Source organism: Tamandua tetradactyla, chromosome 24 (genome assembly GCF_023851605.1).
Source record: "Tamandua tetradactyla isolate mTamTet1 chromosome 24, mTamTet1.pri, whole genome shotgun sequence".
Lineage (NCBI taxonomy): Eukaryota > Metazoa > Chordata > Mammalia > Pilosa > Myrmecophagidae > Tamandua > Tamandua tetradactyla.
This window is the reverse complement of record NC_135350.1, coordinates 39,470,300-39,494,298: the sequence shown is the minus strand read 5'-3', so window position 1 is coordinate 39,494,298 and position 23,999 is coordinate 39,470,300. Positions and strand designations below refer to the sequence as shown.

The window sequence follows — 23,999 nt, the reverse complement described above, 5'->3', positions numbered from 1 at the left end:
TGTGAGTTTACAGTTCTAATTGGGACATGAAAATGTCCCAATTAAAGCAAGTCTATAAAAATATCTAAATTAAAGTCCCAGCAAGAGGTTACCTTCTGTTCTAGTTTGCTAGCTGCCGGAATGCAACACACCAGAGAAGGATTGGCTTTTAATAAAAGAGGATTTATTTTGTTAGTTCTTAAGAGGAAAGGCAGCTAACTTTCATCTGAAGTTCTTTCTTACATAAGAAGGCTCAGGGTAATCTCTGCTGACCTTCTCTCCAGGCCTCTTTCCAACAACTTTCCTTGGGATGGTTCCTTTCTGCATCTCAAAAGGCCTGGGCTGAGCTGCTTGGGCTGTGCTGTGTGGTGCTCTCTCATTTAAGCCCCAGCCAATTAAGTCAAACATCATTCATTGCAGCAGGCACACCTCCTAGCAGACTGCAGATGTAATGAACAACAGATGAGGTTCACATACCATTGGCTTATGTCTGCAGCAACAAAACTAGGTGCCTTCACCTGGCCAAGTTGACAATTGAATCTAACTACCACACCTTCACTCAAGAAAGGCCGATGAAGTTCAGGATTTCTCTCTCAACTGGAAAGGCACGTGGTAAACATGGCGATGTCTGCTGGCTTTCTTCCCAGGCTTCTTGTTTCATGAAGCTCCCCTGGGTGTGTTTTCCTTCTTCACCTCAAAAAGTCTCTGGCTGCCTGGGCTCTGCCTTCATGGCTCTGTCGTGGCGCTCTCATCATTCTCAAGCTTTCTCCAAAATGCTTCCTCTTTAAAGCATTCCAGTAAGCTAATCAAGACCCACCTGGATGGAATGGCTGGAGTCACAGCTCCCTATAATACCCACAACTGGATGAGCCACATCTCCATGGAGATAATCTAATCAAGTTTCCAACCTAAAGTTTAGCTTAAGTGATGAGCAAACTTCTTGTCTAGAGAATTAATGTGCATATTGAACATATTAAGCACTCTAAGAGCCAAGATGACTTCTTAAAGCACATAAATGATCGGTAAAAAAAGGAAGTCAAAAAGAAAGTACTTGGGTTCAACTGAAGCACCAGCCTGCTCCACCTAGAGAAGCACACTTTGTGAGAACCAATGGAAAGGATCCTGAGCTACTGGAGCCTACTCCCTATTAATTCATGACATTAAAAATCTCCCAAAAAGAAAAGCCTAGAACCAGATGGTTGCACAACTGGAACACAACTGTACAGTTTCAGGTACTTCCCTCTAACCACTCAAATACATCATAAACTAAAAAGGGAATATCTATATAATGTGTAAGAATAACCTCCAGGATAACCTCTCAACTCTGTTTGAAATCTCTTAGCCACTGACATTTTCTTTTTCTCTTTCCCCTTTTGGTCGAAAAGGTTTTCTCAACCCCTTGATGCCATAACAACTTTTTGAGGTAGGAAGATATTACTATCCTCACTTTGCCGATAATAATATTTAGGTACAGAGAGATAAACTAAGTTGTCCAGTGTCCTACAGGTTATAATGTAGGAATCCAGGCTGTCTGGCTCCAAGATCAGTGAATAGTATGCTCTTGAATAGTATGCTCTAACTTTTTTTGGCCACTAAGATAGCCTTAGATTTGGACAAATTAAAGACAAGACCCAATTCATGTAGAAGTCAGTTGGTTCTCATAAGCCAAGAGCTTCTTATCAGTAGATCTTAGAATCTGAGAAAAACAGCAAAATTAGAGGTGATCAGTAGACAACTAATCCAGCAGATGTTTAGGGTAAAGGTGATACCCCAACCTTAGCCTTTTTGCACAATCAGTTATATCTATCCAAAGAGGTAAAATGACTCAGCTTTTGCCCACTTTTAGCTTAAGTGTCCATAGCTGTAAATATTGCCCAAGAAATTAGGGAGGTTCACAGAGGGTAGAGATCTTTTTATTGAACCTTTATCTTGCATCTAAGAAATTATGAGAGAATGTTTTTTGAAATATGGGTTTGGATATCACTTTTACAAATTACATGGTATATGTTTAAATGATAACTCAGCAGAAAAATTTATAACTTAGGACATAATTTCAATAAAAAACTTAAATCTGTGATTAAGAATAATTTTATTTTATTTACTAGAAGCAGCACTGTTATCAGAGCTGTAATGATGAAGAAATTATCAAATAAATAATAGTACGTGTCCTCAAACATCATTCTAATAGCATCTACAATTCAGTATGATGCACATCTCAAAGGGTTAAAAATGTATTACAGCCAGGGGGAGAGGGGAGTGGGAAGTTATTGGTTAATGGGTGTAGAAGTTTTGTTTGAGACGATGAAAAAGTTTTGGTAATAGGTGTTGGTGATGGCAGTATAACATTGTAAATGCAACTCATACCACTGAACTGTGCACTTGAAAGTGGTTAATATGGGAAATTTTGAGTTGTATATATGTTATTACAATAAACAGGTTCTTTAAAAATGCATTACACACAAAATTTCAGTTATGTTGATGAAACATTTTGGCAATGGATGGAGTGATGGTAGCACAACATTGCGATCAATGTAATTAATGCCCCTGAATTGTACACATCATTGGTTAAAGTGGCGAATTTCATGTTTTATGTATGTTATGGTAATACAATTTTTAAAAGTGTATTAGTGCCTTAGTTTGAATATTGTGATTAATAATACTAAATTAGTTTTATTAAAATTAGCTTAATAATAAGATTTAGAATACATTAGAAAATTATGTTTATTAATACAAGCCATTTGGGAAAAATGGTTTTTTTTTAATGAGGTAGGTTAAGAATGGCCACTTAATAGATTTAAATGAGTCATTCTGAAAGGCAGAAAGCCAAATATCAAACAATGGCATTCTGAATTCAAAAGATCAATCCTGACAGGTGGAAAGTAAATAGATCTAGGTAGAAATAAACATATTCAAGTTCATGGTCCTGGATTTACTATGGTCTGAAAAAAACGCCTTGCTAGTTGACCTGTTATTTTTTTCCCAACCAGAGACAAAAATAGTGTTACTTATGCATTGAGATCAAGTGACTTATAAATGTTAACCACTCAAATTAAAGACTGAAAAAAATACTGCTACAACTTATTTTTCTTTTATATTTTTGCATAAACTCTAAAATGTATAATATACCAAATAAGACCACAACTCCAACAACAGCAACAGCATACAATCTATAAATGAGAATGAAAAGATAAACAAGGTCATTTAGTTTAACAAATTGCTACTTTAACAAAGGTTAATTCCATCATATACACATATAATAAACTTATTTTTGTTCCATGGTATAGGAGACCTCAAGTAAGAGCAGGTAGAGAAGCAGCGGCAGCTTGATACAGTGCAGTAGCTTTCAAATATTTTATGCTAGGATCCACTGGAAGAAACATTTTACACTTTGAGGCTGTGCATACATATCTGCAAGTGGAAAGGCCCTGAGGCAGTGAAGCAAATGCAGCCTTCAGAGTCAAACTGACCTTGTTTCCTGACCCTGAACTTAAAAACTATTAGGCATAGGACAACAAACTAAATGTATGCATTTAGGCTATTCTTAAAACTCATGTCCATTTTGATTAAATTTTTTTTTTTTTAAAACCTCAGGCTTTCCTTTGATGTTATTGCTGAACAAAAACTAATTACAGATCCCTTGCGCAGGTGCAGGCAAAATGGAGGAGTACACATGGGAGCCTTGTCCGTGGTGATTTGTGGGTGATTGTGGTGGGAACTTTATGAGGGGTACCATAGGCAGTGCTATCTTTCAAGCTATAAAAGGTTTTCACAATTCTCCTGTAGGAGTAAGCCACAGACTACGAGGGAGTTTGATATCAATTAAAACCAGGGCTCCACATTTGGGAGGTAGCTTTGCAGTTTGGGGAGGTCTGTTTTCCATGGTTGACTGCATTATGGTTCAAGTCAGAGGAAAAGAAGATTTCTGGAACCCTATTACAAGTGGTGCTTTAACAGGAGCCATACTGCTAGCAAGAAAAGGACAAGTGAACTTTGCCAGGAAAGTAAAAAGGCAGCCTACACAACAGGGGACAGCATTTGGAAACCACATATCAGATAACCATATATCCAGAACATATAAAGTGATTTTACAACTCAACAACAAAAAGACAACCCAATTAAAAAATGGGCAAAAGACATGGACAGACATTTTTCAGAAGAAGAAATACAAAAAGGCATATGAAAAGATGCTCAATTACACTGGCTATTAGGGAAATGCAAATCAAAACCACATTGAAATATCATTCACACCCATTAGAATGGTCATTATCAAAAAAAACAAAAAACGAAAACAGAAATGACAAATGACAAGTGCTGGAGAGGATGTGGAAAATGAGGCACACATATCCACTGTTGGTGGGAATGTAGAATGGTGCAAACACTCTGGAAGAGGTTTGGTGGTTCCTCAGGAAGCTAGACCTAGAATTGCCATATAATCCAGCAATCCTATTACTAATTATAGATTAGAGGAACTAAAGGCAAGGACACAAACGGACATTTGCATACCAATGTTTACAGTGACATTATTCATGATTGCCAAGAGATGGAAACAGACAAAATGTCCATCAATGGATGCATGGCTAAACAAGCTGTGGTATGTAATACAATGGAATAATATGCAGCTGTAAGACAGAATAAAGTCATGAAGTATGTAACAAGGTGGATGAAACTTGAGGACATTATGCTGAGTGAAATTAGCCAGAAACAAAAGGAAGAATAATGTATGGTCTCACTAATATGAGCTAACATTAATGGGTGAACTTTGAGAGTTTAAGTTAACATAGGGTATTAGGAGATAGAAAGAGGGTAGGGATTGGGCATTTGGTGCTGAAGGAGTACAGAATGTTAAAAGAACTGATTATAAAGATCCAGAAATGGATAGAACAATACTATGTGATGGTAGCACAAAAATATAAGTACACTGAATAAAGCTGAGTGTGATTATGGTTGAGGAAGAAGGGCTGGGGGCATGCATCATACAAGAAGGAAAGATAGAGGATAAAGACTGAGACTGTATAACTTAGAAATGCCTAGAGTAGACAGTGATGGTGATTAAATGTACAAATATAGGACTCTTTTTGCACAAGTGAGAACAAATGGATGTTAACATTGCAAGGTGTTGAAAATGGGATATATACAGGAAAAAAAATACAGTCAATGCAAACTAGGGTCTATAGTCAACAGTAACATTGCAATATGCTTCCACAGATTGTAACAAAGGCATTGTGCCAAAATGTCAACAGGCAGGGTGTTTGGGGGAGGGGTATGGGAGTCTTTGCAGAAGAAAAGGAAATGTCCTGATATAGATTGTGGCGGTGAAGGCATGGCTATGTGATTTTACTAGAAACCATTGATTTTTTATTTAGATTGGATAGTATGATGTGTGAATAAAGCTGTTTAAAAATTAATGGAGAGAAACAAGTACTGGAGAAGATGTGGAGAAAGAGATATACCTATTCACTGTTAGTAGGGAAGCTGAGAGGTGTAACCCCTCTGAAGTATAGTGTGGCAGTCCACAGGAGGCTAAGGGTGGGGTTGCGATATGATCCTGCAACCCCGTTACTAGGTATCTACCTAGAGGCACTAAGAGTGGGGACACAAATGGACATTTGCACACCAGTGTTTGTGGCAGCAGTGTTTGTGATTTGCAATGGATGGAGGCCTAAGGGTACATCAATGGAGGAATAGAAGGAGGATACAACAGGCTACTGAGTGGCTGCAAGAAGGAATGCAGTTGTGAGGCATGCAACTAGGTGAATGAAACTAGAGGACAGTATGTTGATGAAGTGTCAGAAACAAAAAAGGCAAACTTTTAGCACACGTCACTCATATGGACTAACTATAATATACGAACTCAAAGAACTGAAGTCAAGAGCATGGGCTATCAGGTTGGGACCTATTGTAAAGGGTCTTAGATTGTAAGCTTTTACAGCAGTCACATCTCTTCCGGAATTATAACTGTTATTTCTAAATTCTGAGATACTGAGCTCTTTGTGTATAACCTGGTCATTCCCTGGAACTTCAGATATTTGTGTGACGCCAGAGACTCTGAGTTAGAGCTCTGGAGCTGTGAAAATAGCATTATCCCATACAGGGCAATTGCTAAAAAAAGTTGTAAAAGTGATCAGACTTCAACTAGAGAAGCTGGAAGTTCGGAAGACCATGAAGCTGATCTGGATAGGACTAAGGTAAATCAGAATACAGGGTAAAGGATGATATGATCCATATTTTATAACTTCAACTTTTGTGAGAGATGCTTATTTGGTGCAAAGTTTATATTTTTTGAAAGTATATTTCCTAATTTAACTTGTTGGTCAATTTATTCAAACACCATAATTATAGGGAATCTTGAATAGGGAGTGAGATCTTTTTGGTTTGTGCAGATTAGTGTGATGCCCCAGTACATCCCAGAGTAATTTGGGCAGAGAATAAAAAAGTATTTGCATTGGAGACTTCTGGGAAGATGGCTGAATAAAACAACTCAAGATTAGCCCTACTCCATGGAAAAGTTAGAGAAATGATGGGAGGGTGACTGAGGTGGTGATTCGAGAGTACTGCTGACCTCAGAGAGCCTTCTGCCCCACATGGGGCAGCCCAGGTTGCAGAGACCGAGGAACTGAGAGGCAAAAAAGCTGGAGTCTGGCGCAGAGGCATTGCTCCATGGAGCCTGTGGGTGTGCACAGATGGGATCCTGTGACTAAGAAATAAGCCAGGCCGCATTCCTTCAGCACACTACCCTCAACAGTGCATCCCTGTGACCGGTGACTCACCCCACACCCTACATACCCGAACCCTGTCACCTGCTCCCACTCCCCATACTCCAGGTACCCCACCAGCCCCCAGTGCATGCACCCCAAGTGCAGGCCAACCCACCTTATCTGCACTTTCCCGAGCACTACCTCCCCCTTCCTGTTCCCTGCAGGCTGGCCAGTGCATAAAGGCTGTGGGCACTGACCTTCATACATAGGCTACTCCTGTCCCCCCACCTGTAGTGTCACACAGTCTCACTATGCCTCCCCTGAGCTCTGCACATCTGTTTATGGCAGTTCCAGGCCCACGCATGCGCACAAGGTCCCCAATCATGTTATTCAGCTCTGGGAACCACACTTTACAGCAGTCATAGAATCGCGCATGTGCACAGCCCTCAGCCTCCGTTCCCAGCTCTGAGAAAGTGCTGACCTGAGCAGCCGGGTCACATCTGCCCCCAAATCCATAAAGGCATAATGCTGACCTGCTGCCACAGCTCTACACATGAGCACAAAGTGCTCTGTGCCTTAGACCAGCGCACACCAGGGTTATGTCCCCCAGACCGGTGAACCCACACAGCTACCTCCTCCCTGGCCACTGGGCACCCATGTTCACAACCATTAGCATAACATCTCCAACCTGCGCCTATACCTGCCCTGAAACAAATCACTGCACTGAGTGCCCCACCCCATATACCATGCTCTCTGCCGCACAACCATCCTGCAAACACAAGGCTGAAAGAAATCAATTCCAAAAGTAAATTAGTCAAGATATTTACATGTGACAGACAACAGATCACTAAGCATATCACAATGCAGTCAGATATAGCCCTACCTAATGACCAACTTAAAACACCAGAGGAGGCATAGACATTGAAACAACTAATACAAGATAGTCATACAACTCTACTTAATAAAATAAGTGGAATAGCAAATGACATAAAGGAGATCAAGAGGACATTAGAACAACATAAAAAGGAATTTGAAAGGATAAATAGAAAACTAGTGGATATCATGAAGATTAAAGACTCTGTTCACCAAACAAAAACCATACTAGAGGCACACAACACTAGATTTGAAGAGACAGAAGAAAGAATAAGTAATATAGAGGGCAGGATAATTGACTTCAAAGACTCAAAACAGCAAATGGCAAAAAAGATGGAAAAAATTGAATGGGAACTCAGGGAAATGATATACAAAACAAAGTGCACAAATACAAGAATCACTGGTGTCCCAGAAGGAGAATAGAGGGGTAAAGGGCTAGGAAGAGTAGTTGAGGATATAATGGGATAAAGCTTCCCAACCCTTATAAAGGACATAAATATACAAGTCAAAGAAGCCCAACAAATTCCGAACAGAATAAATCCAAATAGGTCTTCCCCAAGGCACATATTAATCAGTTTGTCAAATGTCAAAGAGAAGCAGAAAATCCTGAAAGTGGCAAGAAAAACAATCTACTACATACAAGGGAAACCAAATAAAACTGAGTTCAGTCTACTCAATTAGAACCCTGGAGGCAAGAAGGCAGTGATATGATATATTTAAGATCCTTAAAGAGAAAGACTTCCAGCCAAGAATTCTGTACCCAGCCAAATTGCCTTTCAAAAATTAGGGAGAGATTAAAGTTTTCATAGACAAAGAAGTCCTGAAGGAATTTGTCAACAAGAGACTGGCCTTACAAGAAAAACTAAAAGGAGTTCTGCTGGCTGAAAAAAAAAAAAAAGACAGGAGAGGGAGGTCTGGAGGAGGGCACAGAATTGAAGATTACCACTAAGAGTAATTTAAATAATACAAGGAGAAAGAGGGGAAAAGAATATATAGATCTGACAAATAAAATAAAAAAGATAAGATGGTAGAATCAAGAAATGCCTTTTCAGTAATAATTTTGAATTTTAATGGACTAAATTTACCAATTGAAAGATACAGATTGACAGAATGGATTAAGAAACATAGTCCAGCTATATGCTGCTTACCAGAGACTCATCTTAGACACAAGGATACATAAATAGATTGAAAGCGAAAAGATGGAAAATGATTTTCCAGGCAATTTGTAACCAAAAGAAAGCAGGAGTAGCTATATTAATATCGGACAAAATAGACTTTAAATGTAAAGACATTATAAGAGTCAAAGAAGGACACTATATACTAATTAAAGGGGCAATTCACCAAGAAGATATAACAATCATGAATGTTTATGCTCCTGTGCAGTTTTGAAAGGATGTTATGTACCCTAGAAAAGCCATGTTTTAATACTAATACCATTTTGTAAAGGCAGCCATTTCTTCTAATCCCTTTTCAGTACTGTATGTTTGAAACTTTAATTAGATCATCTCCCTGGAAATGTGACTCAGTCAAGAGTGGTTGTTAAACTGGGTTAGGTAGAGAGTGTCTCCACCTATTCCAGGTGGGTCTTGATTAGTTTACAGGAATCCTATAAAAGAGGAAACATTTTGAAGAAAGGAAGAGAGTCTGAGAAAGCAAAGAGTGTCATAGCTACTAGAAGCAGAGAGTCCACCAGTCAGCGACCTTTGGAGATGAAGGAAATGCTTCCTGGGGAGCTTCATGAAATAGGAAGCCAGGAGAGAAAGCTAGCAGATGACACCTTGTTCACCATGTACCTTTCCAGATGAGAGATAAACCCTGACTGTGTTTGCCATGTGCTTTCTCACTTGAGAGAGAAACCCTGGATTTCATCAGCCTTCTTGAACTGAGGTATCTTTCCCTGGATGCCTTAGATTGAACATTTCTATAGACTTGTTTTAATTGGGACATTTTCTCAGCCTTAGAATTGTAAACTAGCAACTTATTAAATTCCCCCTTTAAAAAGTCATTCCATCTCTGGTATATTACATTCCAGCAGCTAGCACACTAGAACAAATCCCAATCAAGAAGCTCCAGAGTACATGAGACAGGCTGGCAAAACTGAAGGGAATGATAGATGTTTCAACAATAATAGTAGGAGACTTCAATACATTACTCTCCTCTATAAATAGAACAACCAGACAGAAGATCAACAAGTAAAAAAAGAAGTAAATAACTTGATAAATGAATTTGACCTAACAGACATATATAAATCATTGCACCCTAAAATACGAGAATATGCATTCTTCTCTAGTGCTCATGGAACATTCTCCAGGATAGATCATATGCTGGGGCACAAAAAATAGATCTTTATAAATTTAAAAACACTGAAATTATTCAAAGCACTTTCTTTGATCACAATGGTATGAAGCTGGATCTCAATAACCACCAAAGAATGAGAACATTCGTAAATATATGGAGATTAAATAACACACTCTCAAACAACCAGTGGGTCAAAGAAGAAGTTGCTAGAGAAATCAGTAGCTATTTGGAGATGAATGAAAATGAGAATGCAACTTATCAGAACTTATGGGACATGGCAAAGACTGTGCTGAGAGGGAAATTTATTGCCCTAAATGCCTATATTAAAAAAAAACAAGAAAGAGCAAAAATGGAGAACTTAACAGCACACCTGGAGGAACTTGAGAAAGAACAGAGACCAACCCCAAAGCAAATAGAAGAGAAATAACAAAGATTAAAGCAGAGATAAATGAATGGGAGTGCAAAGGAAAAATAGAAAGAATCAATAAAACCAAAAGTTGGTTCTTTGAGAAAATCAATAAAATGGATGGGCCACTAGCAAGATTGTCAAAGAAAAAATGAGAGAGGATGCAAATAAACAACATCAGAAATTAGAAGGGGTGTGTTATCACAGGTCCTGAAGAAATAAATCATAAGAGGATACTATGCCACCTAACTAGACAACTTAGATGAAATGGACAAATTCCCAGGCACACACAAACAAGTTACACTGACTCAGGAAGAAATAGAAGATCTCAACAAACTAATCACAACCAAAGAGATTCAACCAGTCATCAAAAATCTTCCTACAAAGAAAACTCAGGGCCAGATGGCTTCACAGGAGAATTTCATCAAACATTACAAAAAGAACTAACACCAATCCTGCTCAAACTTTTCCAAAAAATTGAGGGAAAAGGAACTGTACCTAACTCATTTTATGAAGCTAGTATCATTCTAATACCAAAATTGTGTAAAGATGCTATAAGAAAGGAAAACTACAGGCCAATCTCCATAAGGAACATAGATGCAAAAATTCTTAATAAAATATTAGCAAATCGACTCCAAGAACACATTAAAAGAATTATATACCATGACAAAGTGGGGTTTATACTAGGAATGCAAAGATGGTTCAACACAAGAAAATCAATTAATGTAATACAGCACATTCACAAATCATTTGATTAGATCATTTCCATGGAGGTGTGTCTCCACCCACTGAAGGTGGAGTCACTTACTGGAATCCTTTAAAAGAGGAAACATTTTGGAGAGAGTCCCCTTTTGGTAGAGCCATGTGAAAGCCAGCAGACGATGCCATGTTCACCATGTGCCCTTCCAGCTGAGAGAGAAATGTTGACCATCATCGGCCTTCTTGAACCAAGGTATCTTTCTCTGGATGCCTTAAATTGGACATTTCTATAGACTTGTTTTAATTGGGACATTTTCTTGGCCTTAGAACTGTAAACTAGCAACTTATTAAAGTCCCCTTTTGAAAAGCGATTCCATTTCTGGTATATTGCATTCCAGCAGCTTGCAAACAAAAACAATAGGAAACTAAATATCGAGTTGCCCTATGACCCTAGCAGTAGTACTACTTGGTATATACCCAGAAGGGCTGAAAGCAACGACACAAACAGACATTTGCACACTGATGTTCCTAGCAGCATTATTCACAATTGCCAGAAGATGGAAGCAAACCAAATGCCCAGCAACAGATGAGTGGATCAACAAAATTTGCTATATATATACACAACGGAATATCATGCAGCAGTAAGACAAAATGACATCTTGAAGCACATGGTAAGATGAATGAGCCTTGAGAACATAATGCTGAGTGAAATTAGCTAAGCACAAAAGGATAGATACTGTATGATTCCACTTTTATGACCAGCATAAAGGTATAATCAGAAGCTTATAACACAGAAGATAGGGGACTTAGAGATACATAGAAGTTAGAGATGGGTAAACTGTTAGCTAATGAGGTTGAACCACAATGTAATAGATAGGAGTGAAGGTGGTTCTCTAGTGGGTCTGTAAGTCATATTACCGTATGGAAGATGAACAAGATTGAAAGGAGTTGTATACACCTACGTGTCCCACTGATTAACGCTAGAAATATGAATTATTTCTTGCAAGAATTACTTCAAAGATACGATTCTTGTATAAAGAGTGTTTAAGTCCAGGGTACAGGGGAAAAACTGCTGTGACATGCTATGAGCTATGTTCAAAAGGAAACCATCAGTACTACCACAGCAAGAGCAGATGTAAATAATGGGGGAGAGACAAGAGCTAAGAGGAGGTTTAGATTTCCTATTTGGTGAGGGTGTGTTTATTGGCTTTCTGTCTCTTGGGAACAATGAAATTATCTAAAATGAAAAATGTTGATGGACTGTGGACTTTGGGCCCCTACATGATGCCCGATGAATTTAGGTGGCTGAAGGATGCACTGTCAGAGAAGTAGATAGGCGAATGATGGTGTATACTTAAAATGAAGGTTGTGCTGGTACAAAAGGGAACAAAGTCGTGAGGCATGCAACAATGTGAATGAACATGTGGGACACTTGATGAGGCAAAATAAGCCAGAAACCCAAAAACAAGAATTGTATGGTCATCTTTAGAAAATGCTTATAAGAAAACAGGGGCCTAGATTGTAAGCTTTTAGAGCAGACACATTAAGTCTGGAGTAGTGCTTATGATTTCTGGACTTTGAGAGGCTGTTATATATATATATATCCTGATATTTAAAGATAAGAATGAAGCCAAACAGATTGGATTTAAATTCATAACATAGGTGCAAGGAAGACAGTGTCTATATTTTAGAACCACACATACTCTTTATGACCAAAGAAGAAAGGTTTATTTGGTTTGGAACTGAAATTTTCTGTAGTGCATAATTTAATTCAACCTATCTGTACAGCTCATTTGAACAATTGAAACACAGGGAGCACAGAATAAGAAAGAGGTCCTTTAATCCTGCATAGATTATTGTAATGCCTGGATACATCCCAGAGTATATTAAGCAGATAATCAAAAAGTATTGGCAAAGTCCCCCGAGGGATTGGAGAAAAATATGGAACTGTTAAACCTTACCATCAGGGAATCCTCTGATACTGTGTCAGACTTTGGGGACACTCAGATCAATAGGCCATACTCTTGATCAGGACGCTTACTCTTGTGAATCTTACATAGGTAGTGGGGAGGCTTAGACTACCTATAAGCATGTCCAAGAGTTACTTCCGGAGGACCTATGTTGTTGCTTGGATGTGGCCTCACTCTTTCTAAGCCCAACTCTGCAAGTGAAATCATTGTCCTCCCCCCTACATGGGATATGACATCCAGAGGTTAAAGTCTCCCTGGTGATGTGGGAGATGACTCCCAGGGATGAATCCAGCCCTGGCACCATAAGGTCAACAATTCCATCCTGACCAAAAGGGGGGAAAGAAATGTAATTAATGAAGTATTGGTGGCAGAGAGAGTTCAAATAAAGTTGAGGCTACTCTGGAGGTTGCTCTTATGCAAGCTTCAGTTAGATCTTGCTACCTATCATAACCAACTAACCCCCCAACCAAGACCATGCCAGCCAATCTTAAAGAACATCTAGGGCAATATATAAGATTCCACAAGGGTTCCAGGCACTAGAGTAACTTTCCAGAAACCTATAACCTCCAGAATGGTCCCTGGTCCAGATAAGTCCTGAAATCTAGCCCAGCCTCTCCAGAACATCAGATAGTTCCATTTTCCTACTTCACATTCATGACATACCCTTCCAATATGAAAAATTTAGAATTGTCATAGCTCAAACACCCCTAAAGAGTGGGACGGAAAGATCAAAAGTGATGGTGGAGTTATGCATAGGAAATAGGCTATAACAAAAGAATACGAATGCTGAATCATTAAATTGATATCTGTTTCAGTCTCCGGTATTTTAGAGGAGCTAGAAGTAAAAACCTAAAATTGTGAAATTGTAACCCATGTCAAACTCTGAAATATGTTCTACAACTAATTGTGGTGCTCTGCTTTGGAATTTATAGCTTTTTTGTATATATGTTATTTTTCACATAAAAGGAAGAAAAAAAGTCAATTGTGATGATAAAAAAAATATTTAATCCCTCTAGCCTCCTATATTCTGGAGCACCAAGAAGGAAAAATATAAGAGGATCATATGGTAGCCCATGACAAACTCTGGGATCTGTCCAGTAACTACCTGTTGAAGCGTACCTTGAAAGGTGTTGTCTTTTAATTTCTTTGCTTTGTATATATGCTTAAAATGTAAAAAAAAAAAAAGAAAGAAAAAGAAAAAAAAAGTATTTGCAAAGTCCTCTTGGGGGACTAGGGAGAAAGGAGGAAATATTAAACTATCTCACCTGGGGAATTCTTGATACTCTCTCAAGCATTGGGGACAACAAATTTAATAGGCTGAGCCCTCAATCTTGTGGTTCTGAAACTTGTTCCTTCAAAGGAGAAGCTAGGCCTTCTTATAATCATGCCTAAAAGTCACCCCCAGACAACCTCTTTTGTTGCTTAGATGTGGCCACTCTCTCTAAGCCAACTTGACAGGTGAACTCACTGTCCTTCCCACTATGTGGGACGTGACTCCCAGGGGAACAAATCTCCCTGGCAACTTGGGACATGACTCCCAGGAAAGAGCTGGGACCTGGCATCATGGGCTTGAGAAAGCCTTCTTGACTGAAAGGGGGAAGAGAGAAATAAGACGAAATAAATTTTCAGTGATTGAGAGATTTCAAACAGAGTCGAAAGGTTATCCTGGCGGTTATTCTTATTTAGTATATAGATATCCCTTTTAAGTTTATGGTATATTGGTGTAGGTAGAGGGAAGTATGTGAAGCTGTTGAACTGTATTCCATTGCCTTGATACTTTTTTCTTCTTTGTGTGTGTGTGTGTGTGTGTGTGTGTGAGTGTGTATGCTTATGGTGGGGGTCATACTTCATTCTTTATTCATGTGAGTATCCCCTTATTGCAGCACCATTTGTTGAATTTTTTTGTTTGTTTGTTTGCTTGTTTGTGCATTTGGGAAGTGCCCAGGCTGAGGCCTTGATTCTTGAGATGATTGTATAAGTATATAGCATTTACAATGTGGCCATGTGATTTTGAAAGCCTTGTGTCTAACATTGCTTTTATCCAGGGTATGGACAGATGAGTAAAAAATAAGGACAAAAATTAAGTAAATAATAGGAGAGCAGATAAAGTGTAAAAAAAGAAATTAAGTAGACTGCAATGCCAGTGGTCAGTGAGAGGGAGGGGTAAGGGATATGTGATGTATAGTTTTTTTTCTTTTTTTCCATTTCTTCTTCTGGAAGGATACACATATTCTAAAAATGATCATGGTGATGAATATACAACTATGTGATGATATTGTGAGCCACTGATCATATACTTTGGACTATATGTGTGTGAAGATTTCTCAATGAAAATGTTAAAAAACAAATAAACAAAACCTGAAACAACAAAAAATAATCTACCAAGGTCCACGGTTGGGTCAGCTGCAATGGGTTGCATTATTCTAGGTATAATTGAAGGAGCTCATATCTTGTTGATGAGATTTGCCTCTATGCAGTTTCCCAATGGTTTTTAGTTTACTGAAGACCCCTCCCAGTTGCCTTCAACTCAGTTACCATGCTCACCTTTTGTTGACTACGGACAATATCAATAAGACTGGTGCGCCAGAGTTTCTTTAACAGAATGAACTGCATATCAAGAAGGATTTCAGAAGACCAAGTTATAGTCTGTTTTTAAAACCATAGATGGGACAACTATGGCTGCATAGGCTATGAAGAGACATACAACACTTTTTTCCTATTTAAAGGATTATGGTAGGGGAGAGCAGTTTACAAGATAATAGTTTACTTATTTACACTTGGATTGCATTTGTGATCAAAGAAAATGTCTGATACCATAAAAAGGAAATCTAATAAGTGCTTAGAAGATGAAGGACCAAAGAGTCAATAACAGTGAAACATTTCATTGGGGACTTCTCTGCCTAGTTTTGTGTGTTCTGTTATTCAAACAATAAAAGACTTCTGGAACTTGCTCTTTCTTTCAGGATAAATTGTAGAGTTGTACTCTTTCATCCTTGAATATTACCAGTAATGCAAAGTGTTGCAGTTGTTTACTGCAGCAAGGCTCAAAGTACCAAGAAATGAAATGAAAGACTGGGATCAGGGGTCCTGCGGACATCCATCAACAGGCAAGTTTATTCTCAGATAGCAACAGGTTACATAGGGCTACAGATATGTGAAGTATACAATGTAGAAAGCAGGCTTCCTGGTGGCATAGTTAGTTTGCTACTTTGAAATAGATAGAAAGAACATCCAGCTATGTTCTGGGACATTTCTCTTCCTCTCAAGCTACCAAAGCAAGCAGTCCTAATCTAGGGCTACAACCACAGCACTTTCTCCTCCTAGGAGCCGCCACAGCATTTCTAGGTCATGGTTAACATTAACTCCTGCATTTCCCCCTTTTTGTTTTGAGTCACGGTGACTTTGTCTGTCTCAGGTTGCTCTCTTGCTCCGTTGAGAGAGTCTTACCTGTCCTTGAGTATCAGCCAAGCTCACTGATTCATTTTTGAGGGGTGTTGAGGGTTTTCATAAGAATCATGCTATTAGCTTGTCGTGGTGTGCATTGTGGTTAATGGCTGATGTTAACTGTTGCTTTATGCAACCTAGAAGGAAGAAAATTATTAGGAACAATAGCACTCCCATCCCCAAGCTGGCAAGAAAATGATGGGAGTTCCACCAATAAACAGGATTTATGGATTTAAGTGCATCAGCAAAGGTTTGAATTAAATCGTCTCCTTCAGCTACTAGTATTTGATTCTGGGACATCTCCAAGATCTGCTTCTGCAAAGAAATAATATCTAAAGGTAAATTATCAGTGTGACCAAGAAATGTCTACGAATTTTATTCCAGTCCATGGTGAAATTATATTTTCATGGAGTTATACAGAAATTATTTTCATTCCAATCACATTTTAGTCCTCATAAAAAATTTAAATTGTACAATTGATCTCCAATGTGAATCAAAGCTGTTTCAATATCATTTACTCAGTTATTCAATTGTTAATCTATGTGAGCTTGGCTATGCCACAACTCACTAGCATTTTTATGCCCTTTCTTCACACATTGCTGAGTTTGGATAGTTTGATGTAAGGCCGTTCCAGCTACAGCTGTGGCAGTAATAATGCCTATTATCCCAATTATGGCTGCTATAATTAATCTTTCTTGTTCTTTTTAAATAATGTTCTGCTAAATGTAGTAGCAACTGATTTTCGGGGGAAGATTGCAAAGACTGAGTCATATTTACTGGTATCCGGATCCCTCCTCTTCTTCTGTCAGGTATAATGGTTTGATTTTCCTGTAATTTAATAACTTGAAGACACGTAAATAAAGAACAATTTTCACACTGTATAGCTTTCGCCATGGTATTAATCATTATTTCCCCTACAATAAACACATATGGATCCCAAGTACATACTGTTAAAAAATACTTATGGGATGCATTCAAAATAAAACTGAAATTTGAAGAGTTAGCTATAAATATGGGTCCAAGACCTAAGAAGATTTTTCATAGATTTTTTGAGTGACATTATGTTTCTCATCCCATGGGTTAGGTATAAACTTCCCTGATGTATAAGAGTTTGATTTATTTTTCCTTTCCATATTATTTTCGTTATGCCTGAGTTAGAGATAGGCGGCCCCACAGGGGTCACATCTCATAGTATTCCATAGGAATCATTAAAGATGATAACGGCACTTTCCTTATGGCATAATTGCCATCCTTCCCAGTTTTTTCCATTTTCCTTTAAACAGGTTTTATTTGACTCAGTAGAATCAAATGAAGGGTATACATATAGCATATTACGGGACCCATTATTCAGGCATTACCGGGTTGTACCATTAGTAATAACCATACAGGGAAGCTGATTTCCTATACACGATGGTCTAAAAATCATAAGGTAATGTTAAATTTAATATCACCTTCCCTTCTTCTTGAGGCATTTTTGGAAGTTGTGTGTCAACCAGTCCTGGGAATCCTAAATTATAAGTATACTGGCATAGAAATATCGGCCCAGTCAAAACACGAAGAAGAGGAGGATTAGGTACATATGCCCAATAAGTGTGATTTTCTCCTGTTACTGTGCACTTACTTGTTATTAAGATCCAGACAAAAAGCAGACGTCTTTTCCAAACATGGTTTGAGTCATTTAGCTGGGATCCAGATTGACTCGCCGTCATCTGAAATGATAAGAGCAAATTCTCGACCCCATATTTTTACAACCCCTTGTTTCCATTTATTATCTTTAATGTCTTTCCAATATATTGGAAAGATATTGGCTGATATTGTGTTTCTGTATTATGTTTACCCATATATTCATTGGATGTTTCCTTGAACAAATTATTAAAATGAGGTTCTGCGGGGGTTTCCTTAAAAGGCTCATAAATGTTTAAAAAATTTAAAGTAAATAATGTTCTCATTATTTTATCTCTTGGTTGAGGTGTTATCATCCCTTCTACATCTCCCCCCTTTTTGTTTTTCTAACATTTCTTTTAGGGTTCTGTTAGCTCATTCAACAATGGCTTGACAATCACATATAAAACAATGGATTATATGGGATTCCCGTGATGTGAGAGATATTATATGTCCAAGAAAATTTTTGAAAAGCCTGACTTGTATTTGCTGGACCATTATCAGTTTTTATTGTTGTTGGGTGACCCATTACTGAAAATGTGGATAGTAGGTGAGCTCGTACATGACAAAAAACGCTTTCTAGTTTGGATTGTGGCCCATATGAAATGAGAGTAAGTGTCAATTATTATATGAACCCATTGTAATTTTCCGAATGAAGAAATGTGGGTAACATTCATCTGCCATAGAGAATTAGCATGTGTACCTCGTGGATTTGTTCCTGCCAGTAAGGAGGGGGTTAACTATAGAACTGCAAGTAGGACATTGTCGGATAATGTCTTGGGCTTGATCTTTAGTAAGTTGTGGGAATTGTTTTCTTAAGCCTTTTGCATTGATGTAAGTTGATGTAGAGTGTGAGGAGTATGTACAATGGTGACTAATTGATCTACATTAGAATTTTGTTGTGCAAGTGGACCAGGCAAACCAGAATGTGAAAGAATATGAATGATATATATGGAGTTAGTTCTTCTTTGTATTAGATTTTGTAAATGTATAAACAAAATAGATAAATCGTTTGTAGGAAACAGTGTTGCCGTTTTGAAATTATTTACAATCTGACATAATATTCAGAGTCTGAAATGAATAAAGCCTGAGGAAAATGCTCAAGAACATGTATTACTGCATCTAGTTCAGTGCATTGAGCAGAGGTCTGTTTAGTTTGCCAAACTTCTTGTTCGTAATCAGTAACATATGTTGCTTTTCCATTACTACTACCATCGGTAAATACAGCTAAATGAGGTTGCAATGGGGTGTTGTTTTATTTTTTTAGGTAAAATCCATATGATGCATTTTAAAAAGTGCAGTAATTTAGATGTAGGGAAATGATTATCTCTCTGTCCTGTAAAATTATTGGGCTATTATCTGTATTGAGTGTTGCTAGTTTATTCATAATGGGAAATATAGTGAGGCAATACAAAATAACATGTTTTGAGTTTTCCCCAGAGTGACAGGTAGCAAAAATGAAAGCAGAGTAAGTGTTAATAGTGATAGGTACCCATAGTAAATGACTAGATTTTGTAAAATGAATTATATTTATCGGATTGATTGAAAAGGAATACAGGAATGAGGATTCTTTATAATTGGCTGTGCGTTTTTGGTAATTTTCAATTTATTGCATGCAGTTTTTATTATATTTTCCACAATAGTGGCCAAATTCCAATTTGCTTACATGACTGGCCCAGCTGGGTCCTCTGGGAATTGGCTAGGGACCAAGAGGAACTTCCTGGGGCCTAGATATCTTTATTAAAGTACACCTCCTTCCGGGAGGATAGCCAGTCCTCCTAGCTAGAGTGCACATTTTAATTGTTCCTTACCAAGGTCACCCATTAGCAACATCAGTGAACAGAACAGACTTCACAAATGTATTTTTTCCCTTGCATTCAGCCCTCAGAATCTGATTTGCTCCCAACACAAGCCATAGTTATTTTGGGATAAATTTAGTTTATACATATGTATTTTGTATAAACACTGGACAAAGCATTGAAATATTTTGGCTTAAAGGAATTTAGGTATTTACATGATTTGAATATTATTTAGCCAGTAATAGATTTATTTACACCAATATTATTTAGATTAATAGATGAAGCCACCTGGTTTGAGACAAGAAAAGAAACAGTTTTTAGCCAGTATAATGATACCCAAAGAAAGGTTTTAAGATTTGAGGTATTTGAGAGAAAGGAAAGTAGATGAAATGATTTTAAGTGAGTGTGCTTTATTGGCTGTGCTCCCGGGCAGAGCTCACAAAACCCAACATGGGGTGAGGTGAATCTGCACACGGGCTTTGGCGAGTGCAGTTTTTAATGGCAGGGATTAGGTGATCGCATGAAAGGGGTGGCACATTAAACAAAGGATTATTATGTTAGTGGGTTGAGCAGCGGGTGGTCAGATGTCCATTGAGCAATGAGTGAATAGATGTTTGCTGCGCAAAGACCTTGATTGTAACGGTTCACCTCCCGTTCAGGAGTGACTTCATGATTCCAGCCATAAAGCCCTCCCTTATTTCCCCGACCTAACATTTTTTTTGTGATAGTAGGGGCATTGAGATCTTTCTAGTTACTTCCTGTTGTAGTGGGACGGCGTGGGGCTATGGGCTGAACTTGTTAGGGTCAGGAGAGAGGAGAGGCTGGCTGCAGGAGTTTGGTGAGGTTGGCAGGTGGTGATGTTGATGCAGAAGCATTTGGTCGACCGCTACTCGGGATAGTTCTTTTATACGACCCTGGAGGAAGTTAAGGAGGTAAGGAGCTAGGAGAAAAAAGAGATAAATTAAGATAACCGGACCTAGCAGTGGGAGAAGCCATGCTGCTAGTGGGGAGGAGAACCAGTTTAGGGCAGAGGAGGTTTCCTGCTTCCTGCTGTAGAAATTTTCCTTTATTTTGTTTAGGGCTTGAATGTTTTGCTTTATCAGACCTGATTTATTGATGTAATAGTAATATTTTTCTTGGAGGAATATACACGTCCGTCCTTTATTGGCTGTCAGCAGTTTTAAGGCCCGTTGATTTTGAAGAGTTACCTGAGTTAGTGAAGTGAGTTGGCATTGTAGAGAGCAGAGAGATTCGGCTGTTGATTCTAGAGCTACCTGTAGTCGAGTTTCAAAGTTTTGAGAGGTTAGAATATTGTGTCCTAGTGCCCCTCCCGTTGTGGCTGAGGCTGCAACCGAGGCAGTTAGGTGATGCCTACTAGGATAGGAAGAAAGGCAGCCCTTTTTGAGTGCAAGGGGGGTAATAACCAAGCTAGCTCAGACTCCCCGTAGAGGGTTAGTTGAGGAACAATAGTTACCAGGAAGCATGGTCCTGGGGCAGTGGGGTTAAGGCACTTGATAAGAGTTTTATTACACCGGAAATATTGCCCTTTGGGAGTATGGGTGGTGTTGTGGATAGTGACATTGGTTTGGCATTGGTTTTGAAGTTTGGCTTGTTTTATGATTATGTGTGTGAGGTAGCAGGTTTTTAGGAGATAAGGAAGGTTTTTAGATCCAGGTTCCCACAGGGGGACATTTTTCAGGGTGATGTGGCAGGAATTAGGGCTGTGTTGGTGTATTTGGGTGAGGTTTGTAGGGATGGTTGCTAAGAGTGGCCTTAAGTATTTTAGAGGGAGTGATTGTAGTTTATGAAGCTCTGTGCCTCCCCTGCTTGTCTATAACTGAACTGCCATCTATAAAAAGGGTAAGATCCGCCTCTGGCAGTGGTGTGTCTGAAAGACCCTGGAGTGGGGAGGCAAGCTCCTCCATGATTTTGGTGCAAAGGTGTGTGGGTTGTGGGAAGGGGTTTGACAAGGGCTCTCTAGGTGAGGTAGAGAGAGCAATGTCCAGGATTTCCAGGAATAGTAAATTAAATTTTTGGATATGAGAAGGAGTGAGCAGAGACAGAGACTTATGGGATAAGAGGTTTTGCAGACAGTGGGGGGACAGAACTTGGAGAGGTTTACCCAGGCTGAGTTTCAGAGCTTCGTGGATTAGGATGGCCACTGCAGCTAATGCCCAGAGACAGGGAAGCTAGCCGTGGGCAGTAGGGTCCATCTGTTTGGAGAGGTAAGCTATTGGAGTATAGGTTGGTCCCAGAGGTTGGGTTAGAACCCCCACCGCCATTCCCCGCTTTTCATCAGTAAGTAGAATAACTGGTTTGTCAGGATTTGGGAGGGCAAGAGGAGATAACTGAAGTAAGGCATTGGAGAGGACCGAGAAGGCTTTGGATATGGTGAATGGGTTGTCCAGCGGACCTGCAGGTGTTGCTTTGGCTGCATCGTAGAGGGCTTTGCTAGAACGGAAAAATTAGGGACCCAGTGCCAGAAAAATCCTATGAAACCTAGAAAGGATAAAATTTGTTTAACACTTTCCGGAGGCTGGAGTTCACGGAGTGCTTGCTGCCTGTCAAGTGTAAGGTGTCAAGGGAGTAAGGAGGAGGCCCAGATAAGTAACGGTGGAACAGGAAAGTTGGGCCTTGGTTGGTGAAACCCGGTATCTTTTCTCCACCAAGAAATTTAATAGGGTGGCCATGGCTTCTGTGGAGGCATCTTCAGACGGGCTGCAAATTAATAAGCCATCTACATATTGGAGAACAACACTGGGAGTTAGACTGCATTGTGTTAGGTCTTTGGCTAAGGCTTGGCCAAAGATGTGGGGACTATCGCAAAACCCCTGAGGTAATACTGTCCATGTAAGTTGCTGGGCAGCTAAAGAGTCCGGGTCTTCCCAGGTAAAAGCGAATAGATTGTAACAGGCAGGGTCCAGAGGTATAGTAAAAAAGGCATCTTTGAGGTCCAGGACCGTGTAGTGAGTAGTGTGAGGAGGTATGTGTGAGAGAAGAGTATATGGGTTGGGGACCACCAGGTGGATAGGAACAATAGCTTCATAAATCAGTCTGTCCTGGACTAAACGGTAAGAACCATCAGGTTTTTAAACAGGTAAAATAGGAGTATTATATGGTGAATTAGTAGGTATAAGGAGTTCCTTCCCTCTGAGCTGGTTGATGATGGGTTGCAGTCCCCTTCAATGGGTTACAGAAATGGGAAATTGTGGCCAGGGGGGGAATGAGGATGGATTTTTTAGTCAGATGAAAACAGGTTTATGATGGGAAGCTATTATAGGGGTGGAGGTATCCACACTTTTGGGTTGACTAGGTAGGGTGGTAAGGGGTGAGTGGGAAGGATAGGGACCTGGGCGGAGGCAGAGGCTACACATAGAGGCAGTAGTAGATTTTTTATTTTTTATTAATTAAAAAAAATTAACTAACACAACATTTAGAAATCATTCCATTCTACATATACAATCAGTAATTCTTTTTTTTTTATTAATTAACGGAAAAAAAGAAATTAATCCAACATTTAGAAATCATACCATTCTATATATGCAATCAGTAATTCTTAACATCATCACATAGATGCATGATCATCATTTCTTAGTACATTTGCATCGGTTTAGAAGAACTAGCAACACAACCGAAAAAGATATAGAATGTTAATATAGAGAAAAAAATTAAAGTAATAATAGTAAAAACAAAACAAAACAAAACAAAACAAAAACCTATAGCTCGGATGCAGCTTCATTCAGTGTTTTAACATGATTACTTTACAATTAGGTATTATTGTGCTGTCCATTTTTGAGTTTTTGTATCTAGTCAATCAGTAATTTTTAATATCATCAAATAGATGCATATTCACCATTTCTTAGTATATTTGCATTGATTTAGAAAAAGAAATAGAAAGACAACAGAAAAAGAAAACGATAATAGAGAGAAAAAATTTTTTAAAAAATTAAAAAAAAATAATAAAAAAAACTATACCTCAGGTGCAGCTTCATTCAGTGTTTTAACATAATTACATTACAATTAGGTAGTATTGTGCTGTCCATTTCTGCGTTTTTGTATCCAATCTTGCTGCACAGTCTGTATCCCTTCAGCTCCAATTACCCATTATCTTACCCTATTTCTATCTCCTGATGGTCTTTGTTACCAATGACATATTCCAAGTTTATTCTCTAAT

General features: G+C 38.7%; 1 protein-coding gene and 1 pseudogene across 4 annotated transcripts in view; both read left to right on the top strand.

Moving 5' to 3' along the window:
- Positions 1-23,999, top strand: part of NUDT9 (nudix hydrolase 9) — a 176,258-nt gene that overhangs the window by 10,451 nt on the left and 141,808 nt on the right. Inside the window, exon 1 of one of the 3 annotated variants that reach the window (XM_077142894.1) lies at positions 20,645-20,757. The exons of the other annotated variants lie outside the window; for them this stretch is intronic. The gene's annotated coding sequence lies outside the window, so the exon portion shown is untranslated. Of the gene's footprint in view, positions 1-20,644; positions 20,758-23,999 lie in introns of those variants that run through there. 3 annotated transcript variants of the gene reach the window in all.
- Positions 20,654-23,999, top strand: part of LOC143668271 (U2 small nuclear ribonucleoprotein B'' pseudogene) — a 30,391-nt pseudogene continuing 27,045 nt past the window's right edge. The window contains exon 1 of the transcript XR_013168366.1: positions 20,654-20,757. The product of XR_013168366.1 is annotated as a U2 small nuclear ribonucleoprotein B'' pseudogene (transcript). The remainder of the gene's footprint in view (positions 20,758-23,999) is intronic.